Source organism: Somniosus microcephalus, chromosome 11, assembly GCF_052327205.1.
Source record: "Somniosus microcephalus isolate GS21.2 chromosome 11, FLI_Smic_1.0, whole genome shotgun sequence".
Lineage (NCBI taxonomy): Eukaryota > Metazoa > Chordata > Chondrichthyes > Squaliformes > Somniosidae > Somniosus > Somniosus microcephalus.
The window spans coordinates 126,017,516-126,035,229 of NC_140997.1; the positions used below are offsets into that span (position 1 = coordinate 126,017,516).

The window sequence follows — 17,714 nt, forward strand, 5'->3', positions numbered from 1 at the left end:
TGAGAGTATTTGTTCGTGGGTGTGGTGCTCCTCCTGTATATTCTGGTGTGAGGGTATTTGTTAGTGGGTGTGGTGCTCCTCCTGTATATTCCGGTGTGAGGGTATTTGTTAGTGGGTGTGGTGCTCCTGTATATTCCGGTGTGAGGGTATTGGTTAGTGGGTGTGGTGCTCCTCCTGTATATTCCAGTGTGAGGGTATTGGTTAGTGGGTGTGGTGCTCCTCCTGTATATTCTGGTGTGAGGGTGTTGGTTAGTGGGTGTGGTGCTCCTCCTGTATATTCTGGTGTGAGGGTATTGGTTAGTGGGTGTGGTGCACCTGTATATTCTAGTGTGAGGGTATTGGTTAGTGGGTGTAGTGCACCTGTATATTCTGGTGTGAGGGTATTGGTTAGTGGGTGTGGTGCACCCGTATATTCTGGTGTGAGGGTATTGCTTAGTGGGTGTGGTGCACCTGTATATTCTGGTGTGAGGGTATTTGTTAGTGGGTGTTCTCTATATTCCGGTGTGAGGGTACTGGTTAGTGGGTGTAGTGCTCCTCTATATTCTGGTGTGAGGGTATTGGTTCGTGGGTGTGGTGCTCCTCCTGTATATTCTGCTGTGAGAGTATTTGTTCGTGGGTGTGGTGCTCCTCCTGTATATTCTGGTGTGAGGGTATTGGTTAGTGGGTGTGGTGCACCTCCTGTATATTCCGGTGTGAGGGTATTGGTTAGTGGGTGTGGTGCTCCTCCTGTATATTCTGGTGTGAGGGTATTGGTTAGTGGGTGTGGTGCTCCTCCTGTATATTCTGGTATGAGAGTATTTGTTAGTGGGTATGGTGCTCCTCCTGTATATTCCGGTGTGAGGGTATTTGTTTGTGGGTGTGGTGCCCCTCCTGTATATTCTGGTGTGAGGGTATTTGTTAGTGGGTGTGGTGCTCCTCCTGTATATTCCAGTGTGAGGGTATTGGTTAGTGGGTGTGGTGCTCCTCCTGTATATTTTGGTGTGAGGGTACATGTTAGTGGGTGTGGTGCTCCTCCTGTATATTCTGATGTGAGGGTATTTGTTAGTGGGTATGGTGCTCCTCCTGTATATTCCGGTGTGAGGGTATTGGTTAGTGGGTGTGGTGCTCCTCCTGCATATTATGGTGTGAGGGTATTTGTTAGTGGGTGTGGTGCTCCTCCTGTATATTCCGGTGTGAGGGTATTTGTTAGTGGGTGTGGTGCTCCTCCTGTATATTCCGGTGTGAGGGTATTGGTTAGTGGGTGTGGTGCTCCTCCTGTATATTCCGGTGTGAGGGTATTTGTTAGTGGGTGTGGTGCTCCTCCTGTATATTCCAGTGTGAGGGTATTGGTTAGTGGGTGTGGTGCTCCTCCTGTATATTCTGGTGTGCGGATATTTGTTAGTGGGTGTGGTGCTCCTCCTGTATATTCCGGTGTGAGGGTATTTGTTAGTGGGTGTGGTGCTCCTCCTGTATATTCCGGTGTGAGTGTATTTGTTCGTGGGTGTGGTGCTCCTCCTGTATATTCTGGTGTGAGGGTATTGGTTAGTGGGTGTGGTGCTCCTCCTGTATATTCTGGTGTGAGGGTATTGGTTAATGGGTGTGGTGCTCCTCCTGTATATTCTGGTGTGAGGGTATTTGTTAGTGGGTGTGGTGCTCCTCCTGTATATTTCGGTGTGAGGGTATTGGTTAGTGGGTGTGGTGCTCCTGCTGTATATTCTGGTGTGAGGGTATTTGTTAGTGGGTGTGGTGCTCCTCCTGTATATTCTGGTGTGAGGGTATTGGTTAGTGGGTGTGGTGCTCCTCCTGTATATTCCGGTGTGAGGGTATTGGTTAGTGGGTGTGGTGCTCCTCCTGTATATTCTGGTGTGAGGATATTTGTTAGTGGGTGTGGTGCTCCTCTATATTCCGGTGTGAGGGTATTGGTTAGTGGATATGATGCTCCTCCTGTATATTCTGGTGTGAGGGTATTGGTTAGTGGATATGATGCTCCTCCTGTATATTTTGGTGTGAGGGTATTGGTTAGTGGGTGTGGTGCTCCTCCTGTATATTCTGGTATGAGAGTATTTGTTAGTGGGTATGGTGCTCCTCCTGTATATACCGGTGTGAGGGTATTTGTTTGTGGGTGTGGTGCTCCTCCTGTATATTCTGGTGTGAGGGTTTTTGTTAGTGGGTGTGGTGCTCCTCCTGTATATTCCAGTGTGAGGGTATTGGTTAGTGGGTGTGGTGCTACTCCTGTATATTCTGGTGTGAGGGTATATGTTAGTGGGTGTGGTGCTCCTCCTGTATATTCTGATGTGAGGGTATTTGTTAGTGGGTATGGTGCTCCTCCTGTATATTCTGGTGTGAGGGTATTGGTTAGTGGGTGGGGTGCTCCTCCTGTATATTATGGTGTGAGGGTATTTGTTAGTGGGTGTGGTGCTCCTCCTGTATATTCCGGTGTGAGGGTATTTGTTAGTGGGTGTGGTGCTCCTCTTGTATATTCCGGTGTGAGGGTATTGGTTAGTGGGTGTGGTGCTCCTCCTGTATATTCCGGTGTGAGGGTATTTGTTAGTGGGTGTGGTGCTCCTCCTGTATATTCCGGTGTGAGGGTATTTGTTAGTGGGTGTGGTGCTCCTCCTGTATATTCCGGTGTGAGGGTATTGGTTAGTGGGTGTGGTGCTCCTCCTGTATATTCCAGTGTGAGGGTATTGGTTAGTGGGTGTGGTGCTCCTCCTGTATATTCTGGTGTGAGGGTATTTGTTAGTGGGTGTGGTGCTCCTCCTGTCTCTTTCGGTGTGAGGGTATTGGTTAGTGGGTGTGGTGCTCCTCCTGTATATTCCAGTGTGAGGGTATTGGTTAGTGGGTGTGGTGCTCCTCCTGTATATTCCGGTGTGAGGGTATTTGTTCGTGGGTGTGGCGCTCCTCCTGTATATTCTGGTGTGAGGGTATTGGTTAGTGGGTGTGGTGCTGCTCCTGTATGTTCCGGTGTGAGGGTATTGGTTAGTGGGTGTGGTGCTCCTCCTTTATATTCCGGTGTGAGGGTATTTGTTAGTGGGTGTGGTGTTCCTCCTGTATATTCTGGTGTGAGGGTATTTGTTAGTGGGTGTGGTGCTCCTCCTGTATATTCTGGTGTGAGGGTATTGGTTAGTGGGTGTGGTGCTCCTCCTGTATATTCCGGTGTGAGGGTATTGGTTAGTGGGTGTGGTGCTCCTCCTGTATATTCCGGTGTGAGGGTATTGGTTAGTGGGTGTGGTGCTCCTCCTGTATATTCTGGTGTGAGGGTATTGGTTAGTGGGTGTGGTGCTCCTCCTGTATATTCTGGTGTGAGGGTATTGGTTAGTGGATATGATGCTCCACCTGTATATTCTGGTGTGAGGGTATTTGTTAGTGGGTGTGGTGTTCCTCCCGTACATTCCGGTGTGAGGGTATTGGTTAGTGGGTGTGATGCTCCTCCTGTATATTCTGGTGTGAGGGTATTGGTTAGTGGGTGTGGTGCTCCTCCTGCATATTCTGGTGTGAGGGTATTGGTTAGTGGGTGTGGTGCACCTGTATATTCTAGTGAGGGTATTGGTTAGTGGGTGTAGTGCACCTGTATATTCTGGTGTGAGCGTATTGGTTAGTGGGTGGGATGCACCTGTATATTCTGGTGTGAGGGTATTGGTTAGTGGGTGTTGTGCTCCTCTATATTCCGGTGTGAGGGTATTTGTTAGTAGGTGTGGTGCTCCTCCTCTATATTCCGGTGCGAGGGTATTGGTTAGCGGGTGTGGTGCTCCTCCTGTATATTCTGGTGTGAGAGTATTGGTGTAGTGGGTGTGGTGCTCGTCCTGTATATTCCGGTGTGAGGGTATTTGTAAGTGGGTGTGGTGCTCCTCCTGTATATTCCGGTGTGAGGGTATTGGTTAGTGGGTGTGGTGCTCCTCCTGTATATTCCGGTGTGAGGGTATTTGTTACTGGGTGTGGTGCTCCTCCTGTATATTCCGGTGTGAGGGTATTGGTTAGTGGGTGTGATGCTCCTCCTGTATATTCCAGTGTGAGGGTATTTGTTAGTGGGTGTGGTGCTCCTCCTGTATATTCCGGTGTGAGGGTATTGGTTAGTGGGTGTGGTGCTCCTCCTGTATATTCCGGTGTGGGGGTATTGGTTAGTGGGTGTGGTGCTCCTCCTGTATATTCCGGTGTGAGGGTATTTGTTACTGGGTGTGGTGCTCCTCCTGTATATTCCGGTGTGAGGGTATTGGTTAGTGGGTGTGGTGCTCCTCCTGTATATTCTGGTGTGAGGGTATTGGTTAGTGGGTGTGGTGCTCCTCCTGTATATTCTGGTGTGAGAGTATTTGTTAGTGGGTGTGGTGCTCCTCCTGTATATTCTGGTGTGAGGGTATTGGTTAGTGGGTGTGGTGCACCTCCTGTGTATTCCGGTGTGAGGGTATTGGTTAGTGGGTGTGGTGCTCCTCCTGTATATTCTGGTGTGAGGGTATTGGTTAGTGGGTGTGGTGCTCCTCCTGTATATTCTGGTATGAGAGCATTTGTTAGTGGGTATGGTGCTCCTCCTGTATATTCCGGTGTGAGGGTATTTGTTTGTGGGTGTGGTGCTCCTCCTGTATATTCCGGTGTGAGGGTATTTGTTAGTGGGTGTGGTGCCCCTCCTGTATATTCTGGTGTGAGGGTATTTGTTAGTGGGTGTGGTGCTCCTCCTGTATATTCCAGTGTGAGGGTATTGGTTAGTGGGTGTGGTGCTACTCCTGTATATTCTGGTGTGAGGGTATATGTTAGTGGGTGTGGTGCTCCTCCTGTATATTCTGATGTGAGGGTATTTGTTAGTGGGTATGGTGCTCCTCCTGTATATTCCGGTGTGAGGGTATTGGTTAGTGGGTGTGGTGCTCCTCCTGTATATTATGGTGTGAGGGTATTTGTTAGTGGGTGTGGTGCTCCTCCTGTATATTCCGGTGTGAGGGTATTTGTTAGTGGGTGTGGTGCTCCTCCTGTATATTCCGGTGTGAGTGTATTGGTTAGTGGGTGTGGTGCTCCTCCTGTATATTCCGGTGTGAGGGTATTTGTTAGTGGGTGTGGTGCTCCTCCTGTATATTCCGGTGTGGGGGTATTTGTTAGTGGGTGTGGTGCTCCTCTTGTATATTCCAGTGTGAGGGTATTGGTTAGTGGGTGTGGTGCTCCTCCTGTATATTCTGGTGTGAGAGTATTTGTTAGTGGGTGTGGTGCTCCTCCTGTATATTTCGGTGTGAGGATATTGGTTAGTGGGTGTGGTGCTCCTCCTGCATATTCTGGTGTGAGGGTATTTGTTAGTGGGTGTGGTGCTCCTCCTGTATATTCTGGTGTGAGGGTATTGGTTAGTGGGTGTGGTGCTCCTCCTGTATATTCCGGTGTGAGGGTATTGGTTACTGTGTGTGGTGCTACTCCTGTATATTCTGGTGTGAGGGTATATGTTAGTGGGTGTGGTGCTCCTCCTGTATATTCTGATGTGAGGGTATTTGTTAGTGGGTATGGTGCTCCTCCTGTATATTCCGGTGTGAGGGTATTGGTTAGTGGGTGGGGTGCTCCTCCTGTATATTATGGTGTGAGGGTATTTGTTAGTGGGTGTGGTGCTCCTCCTGTATATTCCGGTGTGAGGGTATTTGTTAGTGGGTGTGGTGCTCCTCTTGTATATTCCGGTGTGAGGGTATTGGTTAGTGGGTGTGGTGCTCCTCCTGTATATTCCGGTGTGAGGGTATTTGTTAGTGGGTGTGGTGCTCCTCCTGTATATTCCGGTGTGAGGGTATTTGTTAGTGGGTGTGGTGCTCCTCCTGTATATTCCGGTGTGAGGGTATTGGTTAGAGGGTGTGGTGCTCCTCCTGTATATTCCAGTGTGAGGGTATTGGTTAGTGGGTGTGGTGCTCCTCCTGTATATTCTGGTGTGAGGGTATTTGTTAGTGGGTGTGGTGCTCCTCCTGTATATTTCGGTGTGAGGGTATTGGTTAGTGGGTGTGGTGCTCCTCCTGTATATTCCAGTGTGAGGGTATTGGTTAGTGGGTGTGGTGCTCCTCCTGTATATTCCGGTGTGAGGGTATTTGTTAGTGGGTGTGGCGCTCCTCCTGTATATTCTGGTGTGAGGGTATTGGTTAGTGGGTGTGGTGCTGCTCCTGTATGTTCCGGTGTGAGGGTATTGGTTAGTGGGTGTTGTGCTCCTCCTGTATATTCTGGTGTGAGGGTATTGGTTAGTGGATATGATGCTCCACCTGTGTATTCTGGTGTGAGGGTATTTGTTAGTGGGTGTGGTGTTCCTCCCGTACATTCCGGTGTGAGGGTATTGGTTAGTGGGTGTGGTGCACCTGTATATTCTTGTGTGAGGGTATTGGTTAGTGGGTGTGGTGCACCTGTATATTCTGGTGTGAGGGTATTGGTTAGTGGGTGTGGTGCACCTGTATATTCTGGTGTGAGGGTATTGCTTAGTGGGTGTGGTGCACCTGTATATTCTGGTGTGAGGGTATTGGTTAGTGGGTGTTCTCTATATTCCGGTGTGAGGGTACTGGTTAGTGGGTGTAGTGCTCCTCTATATTCTGGTTGTGAGGGTATTGGTTCGTGGGTGTGGTGTGCCTGCTGTATATTCCGGTGTGAGGGTATTGGTTAGTGGGTGTTGTGCTCCTCTATATTCCGGTGTGAGGGTATTTGTTAGTAGGTGTGGTGCTCCTCCTCTATATTCCGGTGCGAGGGTATTGGTGTAGTGTGTGTGGTGCTCGTCCTGTATATTCCGGTGTGAGGGTATTTGTTAGTGGGTGTGGTGCTCCTCCTGTATATTCCGGTGTGAGGGTATTGGTTAGTGGGTGTGGTGCTCCTCCTGTATATTCCGGTGTGAGGGTATTTGTTAGTGAGTGTGGTGCTCCTCCTGTATATTCCGGTGTGAGGGTATTTGTTACTGGGTGTGGTGCTCCTCCTGTATATTCCGGTGCGAGGGTATTGGTTAGTGGGTGTGATGCTCCTCCTGTACATTCCAGTGTGAGGGTATTTGTTAGTGGGTGTGGTGCTCCTCCTGTATATTCCGGTGTGACGGTATTGGTTAGTGGGTGTGGTGCTCCTCCTGTATATTCCGGTGTGAGGGTATTGGTTAGTGGGTGTGGTGCTCCTCCTGTATATTCCGGTGTGAGGGTATTGGTTAGTGGGTGTGGTGCTCCTCCTGTATATTCTGGTGTGAGGGTATTGGTTAGTGGGTGTGGTGCACCTCCTGTATATTCCGGTGTGAGGGTATTGGTTAGTGGGTGTGGTGCTCCTCCTGTATATTCTGGTGTGAGGGTATTGGTTAGTGGGTGTGGTGCTCCTCCTGTATATTCTGGTATGAGAGTATTTGTTAGTGGGTATTGTGCTCGTCCTGTATATTCCGGTGTGAGGGTATTTGTTTGTGGGTGTGGTGCCCCTCCTGTATATTCTGGTGTGAGGGTATTTGTTAGTGGGTGTGGTGCTCCTCCTGTATATTCCAGTGTGAGGGTATTGGTTAGTGGGTGTGGTGCTACTCCTGTATATTCTGGTGTGAGGGTATATGTTAGTGGGTGTGGTGCTCCTCCTGTATATTCTGATGTGAGGGTATTTGTTTGTGGGTATGGTGCTCCTCCTGTATATTCCGGTGTGAGGGTATTGGTTAGTGGATGTGGTGCTCCTCCTGTATATTATGGTGTGAGGGTATTGGTTAGTGGGTGTGGTGCTCCTCCTGTATATTCCAGTGTGAGGGTATTGGTTAGTGGGTGTGGTGCTCCTCCTGTATATTCTGGTGTGAGGGTATTTGTTAGTGGGTGTGGTGCTCCTCCTGTATATTCTGGTGTGAGGGTATTGGTTAGTGGGTGTGGTGCTCCTCCTGTATATTCTGGTGTGCGGATGTTTGTTAGTGGGTGTGGTGCTCCTCCTGTATATTCCGGTGTGAGGGTATTTGTTAGTGGGTGTGGTGCTCCTCCTGTATATTCCGGTGTGAGGGTATTTGTTAGTGGGTGTGGTGCTCCTCCTGTATATTCCGGTGTGAGGGTATTGGTTAGTGGGTGTTGTGCTCCTCCTGTATATTCCAGTGTGAGGGTATTGGTTAGTGGGTGTGGTGCTCCTCCTGTATATTCTGGTGTGAGGGTATTTGTTAGTGGGTGTGGTGCTCCTCCTGTATATTTCGGTGTGAGGGTATTGGTTAGTGGGTGTGGTGCTCCTCCTGTATATTCTGGTGTGAGGGTATTTGTTAGTGGGTGTGGTGCTCCTCCTGTATATTCTGGTGTGAGGGTATTGGTTCGTGGGTGTGGTGCTCCTCCTGTATATTCCGGTGTGAGGGTATTGGTTAGTGGGTGTGGTGCTCCTCCTGTATATTCTGGTGTGAGGATATTTGTTAGTGGGTGTGGTGCTCCTCTATATTCCGGTGTGAGGGTATTGGTTCGTGGATATGATGCTCCTCCTGTATATTCTGGTGTGAGGGTATTGGTTAGTGGATATGATGCTCCTCCTGTATATTTTGGTGTGAGGGTATTGGTTCGTGGGTGTGGTGCTCCTCCTGTATATTCTGGTGTGAGGGTATTTGTTAGATCGGGTAATTAATTTCAGTGGACCACACTGATCTGAGGTCAACACACTAAAATTAAAGTTTGCGAGTACGGTGGTAAGTTTTAAATCGTCGATTTATTGCATCACTTGATTTACACTGTTTGACTTACTTTATCCGACTAACATCATATTCAAAATGGCTGGTTTTTATACAGCAGCAGATGTACCCGCCCCCTTTATTACCATTGGCTCAGCAGCATGCATACAGAGCTATGGTTGGTTCAACTACATCACACTGATTGGATCTCTGGTACATCAATCATTCCTTTGTTCTCTAGTTAAGCAGAATCGTCACTTTCAGTATTAAGCTTAGATCAGCACTTTGATTGTGCTCAGTTTTTAAGCTAAATCAGCACTTTCATTGTTCTCAGTTTTTAAGCTAAATCATATTAAAATCTATGTTATTAAAATATTATATTCCCTGACACTCCCCCCTTTGATTATTTCAAAAATTGAATCATAAAAATAAAGAGTCAGTTTAAAAATATAATCAATCATTGCTGTGTTTTGCCACTGTCCGGATCAGTGGCTCTGCACAAATTTACATCAACCAGGATTTTACGTGGCCACAGTAAAAGCCTGGTTTTAATAAGTTAATTGATTTTATGATCTTAAATTAATTAGTGCATCATAAAAAGTGGGAGGAGCTCCCCTCAGCTTATGGCTTTGGCTTTGAAAAATACATTCAGGTAAAAATTAAAAAGTAAAAATGTACAAAACAATCTAGCAACTAAATATAACATGCCCCTTTTAAGATGTAAAAACGGTCTGCGGCGACCTGCAAGGCGTCTTGCCCGCGGGGCAGCAGCCGCCTGGTGGCAAGCACATTTAATCAACAGAAACACACAATTTGATCCCCATCCTATTGTACAAGGCCTCCCTCTTATCTTTCTGAGGAGTGTTTTGTCAAGAGTGGGGAGTCTTGAAGATTTCTCCCTTCCTTACAGTCCATTCCTTTGAGGGGGAGGAGCAACCTCTGACCCCTTACTCGAATTCAATTCACTGTTCCGGTGTTCCAATTCTGCCCCGCCTGGGGTATCCTCTGTTTCTTCTATCTTTCCTGATGTTACCCCGCCTGGGGTCTCCTCTATTTTGCTTCGGATCTTCTCTTTCGGTGTGCTCAATTAATTTGTTAGTGCTTGTCAGTCATGGGCATGAGTACCCAATTGGCTTATGTATCAAAGTCTTACTACACACGTTACATATATCAAATACACTATCATTACAAGTTGGATAGCTACCAGAGCATGTGAAATAATATGAACCTAAGGGTGTGCTGATGTATTAAGCCCAATATCCCACCAGTGTGAGTTGTCCCCTATGCTGTCAATTTCAATATCTATTCTCGAGTTGTCTTGCTCCAAAACATAAAAATGCTTTAGGGAGGAGTTCAGTCGCATCATGAGCTCACTGAAACCCACAAACAACAGGGGAATGTCGTATCCGAATTGTGCCACATAATTGTGTAGCTCATACTTAAAAACGTGTTGGTTGATGGGACAGGTCCTGTTAGACCCGTAAAGCATGGTAATTGCAGTAGTAGTGACACAGGAGGCACCACCAAAACCACCTCATACTGGATTCCTACCGGTTTTTCCCACGCTCTGTTACCTACAAAACACAATTATTACAGTCACAGTTAAATTCAGTCTTACAATCATTTCAAACGACATTACAGTTTAACATCTAATCAACAAATCATGGATTTAAAAGATTCTCCAGATCTCTTTTTACTCGTATCCATGTTGTGGATAATTCTTACTAAACATGATTTCTCCTTAGCCCTCAATTGTCCCAATCCAGATTCCATGTAACTCTCCACTTCAACTTCAATTTCAATCCCTCTAACAGGTACCAGTGTGTTTAACTCTATTCTGATTGTTTCATCAATTAGATAGTTTCTCGATGGAGTATGTGTCAATGCTTTAAAAGTTGTCTCGCTCTCCTGAGCCACATTAACCATTTCATGTCTTGCTGTTGTCAAGTAACTGAGCATGTCTGAGACCCGTTCTTCAGTGTAAATTCACCATACATTCCTGGATGGGAATTACTTCATACGTAACAAATCACATTTGCACACTCATACCGGTATCTCACTATCATGCCACCCATGCCATCCGATACAAGCCTTTCTCGGGCTTTCAGGTATCTTATCGAAAGATTGTAGTCGTCTAATGGCTGAATACTTCTTCAGGGTCTTACTTGCTGCTATTTAAGCTTTGACCTGAGCTCTTCAAATCAACTTTTTTATTGTCATTGTTAGTGCACAAGTGCAGTACAACGAAATGTACGCTTGCGGCTCCCGAGAGTGTACATTTAGATTAAGACATTTAAACATTCAACATACATTTGGCTTGTAATACATTACAGGCCCTCTGCCTGTAATCTGGCCACTTCAGCCTGCTTGATTTCAAGTTGATTTTTAGCAGTAACTAGCTCTACATTAATCTCTTCCATTTCTTTCTCCTGAAGTGCTCTTTCCTGTAGTTGTGCTTTCACTAATGTGGTTTTCTCAGCTATTAGGCTCTCTTAAAGCATAATCTATTGCTTAAAGGTATTCTCAAGATTCAACTTTTTTTTTTCACGGTCTCTATTGTTGCCTGACTTTTCTCAATGTTTTCCGAAAACTGCTTTAACCTGTCAACTTTTTCAAGTAAAGCATCTTCCTTCTCAGCTAGAAGGGAGGCAAGAGAATTTTCATTCTGCTTTGACTTCATTAATTTATTCTCCAAGTCTGAAACCAGTTCTTCCTTGGTCTGGCAATCTACCTGGAGATTTAGTAAGCGGTCGTTCAAATTATTTTCTTCTTGTTTCAGATCATCGAGTTCAGACTGATTTTTTTTCAGTTTTGTTTCTGCTCTTTTAAACTGCCTGAGAGCATTTTGCAAGTTCTCATTCAGTAGTGTAATTCTCCTGTTTCAATCTTACACTCTCAATCTCTTTCCTTTAATTACATGTGGGATATGTGCATTCCGTTCTTCACTACCCCAATATTCTGTATTCGGTACACCTCTCGTCCTTGGGCTTGGGGTGCCAATACCAACCCTAGGAGCCCATTCATGGTTTTTCTTAGAACACCACGTAGGTAAAGCCGTATCGGTTAAATCTAGCATTACCAGTACAAGTTCATGTTGCACATTATCATGCAATTAGTTTACAAGATAACTTCCATTTATCAAATCATAATTTTCCTTCTATCACTGTGGGGAAATATTAACTTAAAATTAAGAAACTTAAATTTAATAATGTCCCATATCTTTAAATTTCATACTAAAGTTGTTGCTTGGTGAACTTAAACAGCTGTCAGTGGAAAGGGTTAACTCCTTTGCAGGTTTTTAAGAAGGTGGAGCAAAACATTATCAGGCGTAATTGCATCACTTCACGTAAATTAAAAAAAAAACTTTCCTGATCGAAAAGACAGTTGTGTTTTCACACTTTAACTAAACACGAACAGAACAGATAAAACAAAACAAAATAGCACATTCTTGCAGAAAACAGTAAATTACGTCATATTTCTTATTGTCCTTTCTTCAGATGTCTTTCCAAATTACTGTAAAAACATAACAAGAAAAATTAGTTTTTCACATTTAAACAAATCAAATCAAACTGCTTTAGAAGATTTCACCATAGCAACCGGGACTCCAAGGTTAAATCTTAGACTGAAACTTAATGTAACATTGTACAGTTTGCACTGCAAGTACAAAAATCTATCGCAATCTTTTGTTAAGCAAACTTTTTGTTGCTCTTCTCAGTTTTTACACACCAGCTTAACTTAAATTATTTCAAAGGTTTTTTTTTCAATTCTTGGGGCACAATCTTATTCGCACATTCTTAAAACTTCCAAAATCCAAGACAAGACAAAAGATTTAAACGCTTTTAACACAGAGAAGTGGGTGGAGCTAAACCACACATAACAGAATCTTTCTTTTAAAGAACATCTAATCAGACAAAAGAAATACTGTAACTTCTTAAACATTCATAGTCATTTTTCAAGGTTCCTTTCACTCAGCAAATCTTGTGTTTTATTTGTCTCAGCACAGATGTTAATAACTTCCATGTCAGTAAAACTTTAAGTTTCTCTTTTTTTTCCTCTTTTTCCATCGGCGTCTCAGCATTTCCTGGCTTTCCAAATCCCTGTTTATTTCCTTCCTTTGCTGAGTTTTCAGATTGGTTAGCCTGCAAATTAGATCTTTTTCCTTCTTTATCTCTCCTGTGTTCAGCCCCGAGTGTTCCAACCAGTTAGTTTTAAATCGCCCATCGTACTCTTAACACTTCCTCCGTCCCTTTCTGTTGACAGGCTATGATCTTTCCCCAATCCGTTTTTGCAGGGCTAAACACTTGTAACCACTGTTGGATCGCATCCCATCCGGCATCTAATTCTTGCTCATCATTTCCCAGGCCAGTCTTTACTTTGCTGTGTAACTTATTTCCCTCTCTCCTGGGTATCATTACAATCAGAATTTGGACTCCGTCGCACGGGTGGAGTTGGTACTTCGCCCTTTCTTCCCCATCTTCTTTCTTCTCATACTCCTTTTCTACTCTTTTCCTTTTCTGTCTCAACGGGGCCAAATGGGGTCCTGTTTTCTCTTCTTCACTTTCACTGACATTACTAGAGGATCCCGATTCAGTCTCTTGACCTGCTTCTTGTCTTTGTCTCCCACGACCTTCCTCCTTTATTTCATTTAGATCTGGGTAACCCTTCCAGGTCCCGACACATTTTCCCTTTTCTTCAACTACCGGGACTATCGGTTGTTTATCCAATTGTTTTTTTACAGTCCTTAACTTCATCTTTAAGTTTTTTAACTTCCACTTCTGACTTTTCAAGCTCATTTGTTTTCTTTTTCAATTGTTCATAAATCACATCTTTCTGCTCTTTTGCATTGGTCAAGTCGTGATCATGTTGGGAGTTTGTCTTAATCTCATTTCGCCGTCGGATCTGACTCATAACTGCCATGGACCATCTGATCCGTCTTTTATCTTTCATACGGGTCGTTTTTCCCCAGACCCTTTTTATGTCATCCAAAGACCATTGTCCGGAGGAGGTATTGTACTTTTGTTCGATTTCAAACCAGGTTTTAGGTAAGTCAAACTGTAATTCTATATAGTCATACAACTGCTGGAGAATTTCGTCTTCTGAAATCTCAGGTGGGGCACGCCCACCCTTAATAGTTGTAGGTTTATCGAGTGGTGCCATAATATCGATTTCTTTACTTGGGGGTCTTGAGTCGTAGGCTTTTCAGCCGAGTCAGTAAGTTAGAGCTCTATATTGGACCTCGAGCCATCTTACCACCCAGAGAGTTCGCTACCCGGGAGGTTTGCGGAGTCGCGTGGAGGGGAGATGACTAGACTACCGACCGAGGACTTTTATAACGAGGAGTCCTTACCTCCAATATAGGTCTGGTGTCTCAGATTCAGTCTCTTCCTTCAGCAACCCTGCTCGCAGCGCCAAATTGTTAGATCGGGTAATTAATTTCAGTGGACCACACTGATCTGAGGTCAACACACTAAAATTAAAGTTTGCGAGTAAGGTGGTAAGTTTTAAATCGTTGATTTATTGCATCACTTGATTTACACTGTTTGACTTCCTTTATCCGACTAACATCATATTCAAAATGGCTGGTTTTTATACAGCAGCAGATGTACCCGCCCCCTTTATTACCATTGGCTCAGCAGCATGCATGCAGAGCTATGGTTGGTTCAACTACATCACACTGATTGGATCTCTGGTACATCAATCATTCCTTTGTTCTCTAGTTAAGCAGAATCATCACTTTCAGTATTAAGCTTAGATCAGCACTTTGATTGTTCTCAGTTTTTAAGCTAAATCAGCACTTTCATTGTTCTCAGTTTTTAAGCTAAATCATATTAAAATCTATGTTATTAAAATATTATATTCCCTAACACTATTGGTTAGTGGGTGTGGTGCTCCTCCTGTATATTCTGGTGTGAGGGTATTGGTTAGTGGGTGTGGTGCTCCTCCTGTATATTCTGGTGTGAGGGTATTGGTTAGTGGCTGTGGTGCTCCTCCTGTATATTCCGGTGTGAGGGTATTTGTTAGTGGGTGTGGTGCTCCTCCTGTATATTCTGGTGTGAGGGTATTTGTTAGTGGGTGTGGTGCTCCTCCTGTATATTCTGGTGTGAGGGTATTGGTTAGTGGGTGTGGTGCTCCTCCTGTATATTCCGGTGTGAGGGTATTGGTTAGTGGGTGTGGTGCTCCTCCTGTATATTCTGGTGTGAGGGTATTGGTTAGTGGGTGTGGTGCTCCTCCTGTATATTCCGGTGTGAGGGTATTGGTTAGTGGGTGTGGTGCTCCTCCTGTATATTCTGGTGTGAGGGTATTGGTTAGTGGGTGTGGTGCTCCTCCTGTATGTTCTGGTGTGAGGGTATTTGTTAGTGGGTGTGGTGCTCCTCCTGTATATTCTGGTGTGAGGGTATTTGTTAGTGGGTGTTGTTAAGTATGTGTATTGTATTGAACAATTAACACAAAGACTTAAACGTATAACTCAAACAGGTCTTTACTGGTTGGAGGTAGGGACTATACATAGGTCTTTATTTCATGCCCACAGGCGGGAACTGAGGGGGATCAGTACCCACAGTACTATTTATACCCCTATGGCCAGGAGTGGTACTGCGTATCACTACGCCCAACAAGTAGTGCAGTCCTGTCCATAGGTTCAAAGTAGCACACATATTACATACACAACATTCCTCCCTTCCTAGCTTTACAGTCATCTCCCCATTTAACATAACGTAATAACATATATACATATATAACTTCAGGTTTACATAACAGAATAACATAGATACATAGATAACTTCATGTCAAAACAGATCACAGATTCAGTCTCTGCGGAAAACAGTTCACAGATTCAATCTCTGTGGTGTAGTCGGTTCACGTTGCTGGAGTGACTCATTCAATAGTCCTTCCATGGATTTAACAGTTTGAACTTCCGAACTGAATTGGCTCCGTTCGGAGGGACCACGTGTGTGATCTGGTAGAGGTGATAATGGTTCAGATGGGTCATCTTCTGTTTTTACTTTTCCTTTTCTGCTTCTTGGAGACTCTCTGGGCTCCATTGTCAGCTGCCACAGCTGCCAGCTGCATGCGCAGTTCCTCCTTCTCTTCCTCCTGTTTCCGTCGTAGAGCCAGCTTCTCCCGATGTTCCGTAGACTTTTGGTGCTCCTCCATGATTTCTGCACTTTGGGAGTCGAAGTTACAAGCTGGGCAGGACAGGACATCGTAATATTCGGTGTCGTCCTGAGCTAGACCAGTGAGAGGGTCGTCTATTTCCTCCATACCCAGCTGGACGTTAGCCAGCTCTTGTTCCAAATCCAGACATCTTTCCTGAAGAGACTTCTTCATGTGTACCTCTGCATCCAGCTTTTTCTGGGCTTTCAGCAAGTCGTTTACTAGTGACCTCATTTGTGATTTTAATACTTCAACTTCCTTTGGAGATTGATTGATCGGACTATGCAATCCCTCTACCGGAGCAGCTGTTTCAGCGGTCTGTTGTTCTACGTTGACGTGAGTCAGCGTACTTTTGGCATCCAAGGGCTGCTCTGTTGCAGTCATCTCAGTCTGTGTTGCCACCTCAGCTCTTCCAATAACCTTTGAGAGCTCCGAACCCCTTTCGTTTGAATATTGAAGTTCATGTTCAAGTTTTTCCCATTTCAGAGTCCTGTCCTTCAGCATATGCAGGAGTTGGCTGACCGTTAACTCCTCTGACATCAGACGTTTTGTGTGCTCCTGCTCCATTTTCTCCATCAGCTGCTTCTGTTGTCTTTCCAGATTCTCCAACTCTATATCAAAGAACTCTTTCGTTGCATTCAACTCTTGCTCAAAACGGCGAAGCATTTGTTCTAATTGCTGTTGTAGTTTGAAATGGAGTTGAGTTCGAGCCCGGTGTCCCTCAGAAATGGGCACATCAGTAGACTTGCCAGACTCAGAATCCACAGTTAAACTATGTTGTTGTTGCTCAGTGGAATTCTGTGCTGAAACTTTGTCTTTTGCACCTGAGTTGGGCTTACCATCATCCGTTCCAGAGTCTGGGCCGACTATCTTCACCGAGTTCTCACTCGTTATTGTTTGTAGGAAATGCCAGTCCATATTCATTTTCCTAATCCACTCCCGTCCTAGTAGTGGAGGACCTCCTTCAGATATCACATATAAGTCCATTATTTGACTGTCTTCGCCCTTGTGGACCACTGCAACCTCTATTTTCCCGATGGGGTACACTCTTTGCCCCGTGTATGTTTTCAATATAATCCCCGTATCCTGTAGGGGAATATGTTGGAATAACTTTCCGTAATCTTTCTTATTTATGACCGTCAATGCCGATCCAGTGTCCAATTCCAGTTTTACTTGGACTCCTTCTATCTGAAGAGTGACCCAAATTGTCTGGAGGTCTGCACCCTTACCAGCGTTGAGTACTCTTAAGCTAGCCAGTTCATTACAGCTTAAGCTAGCCAGTTCATTACTGCTAGCGTCTGAATCGGACTCCTGTTCGGTCACCTTGTGTACCTTTGCGTATTTTCCTTGCGGTGACTTCTTGTTGCTGGTCTTCTTCCCTGACCTGCATACTCTAGCTATATGTCCAAGCCTACCACAAGTTCTACATTCTTGGTTTTTAAACCAACACTGGTTCTGATCATGCGTTGTCTTTCCACAACGATAACATTTGCCAGAACTCACACCCAATTTGTGTGCACTGAGCTCCGGTGACCGTAGCTGCATTACTGCCGTGCCTCTCGCTGCGGCTTCGTGTGCTGCTGCCATAGTGACCGCCTTCTCAAGCGTCAGCTCATTCTCCTCGAGCAGTCGCTTTTGTGTATCCTGTTTAAATAAACCACACACAAATTTGTCTCGAAGTGCCTCTGTCAGTCCCGTTCCAAACTGGCAATATTTCGCTAATTTACGCAATTCCGGCAAATAATCAGCATTGCTTTCATGCTGCAGCTGCCTTCTGTCGTAAAATTTAAATCGTTCCGCTAGCATCAGCGGCGTGGGGTTTAGATGATCTTTCAGGACAGTAACAATCTCATCGAACGTCTTATCCGCCGGTTCATCTGGTGATAACAGGTGTTTCAATTGCCCGTATGTCTTCGCACCCATTAAATTTAATAATGTTAGTGCTTTATCAGCCTCACGAATTTTATTGGCCTTACAATAATTTTTAACTCGTTCAACATATATGGCCCAATCTTCG

General features: G+C 45.0%; 1 long non-coding RNA gene across 1 annotated transcript; it reads right to left on the minus strand.

Annotated features, from left to right (window-relative positions):
• Positions 1-8,564: 8,564 nt before the first annotated feature.
• Positions 8,565-14,279, minus strand: LOC147110872 (uncharacterized). The gene is made up of 2 exons (XR_015080000.1): positions 13,893-14,279; positions 8,565-12,058 (listed from the first exon to the last, which is right to left on the minus strand). It is a non-coding gene; the product is annotated as an uncharacterized LOC147110872 (long non-coding RNA).
• Between the last annotated feature and the right edge of the window lie 3,435 nt (positions 14,280-17,714).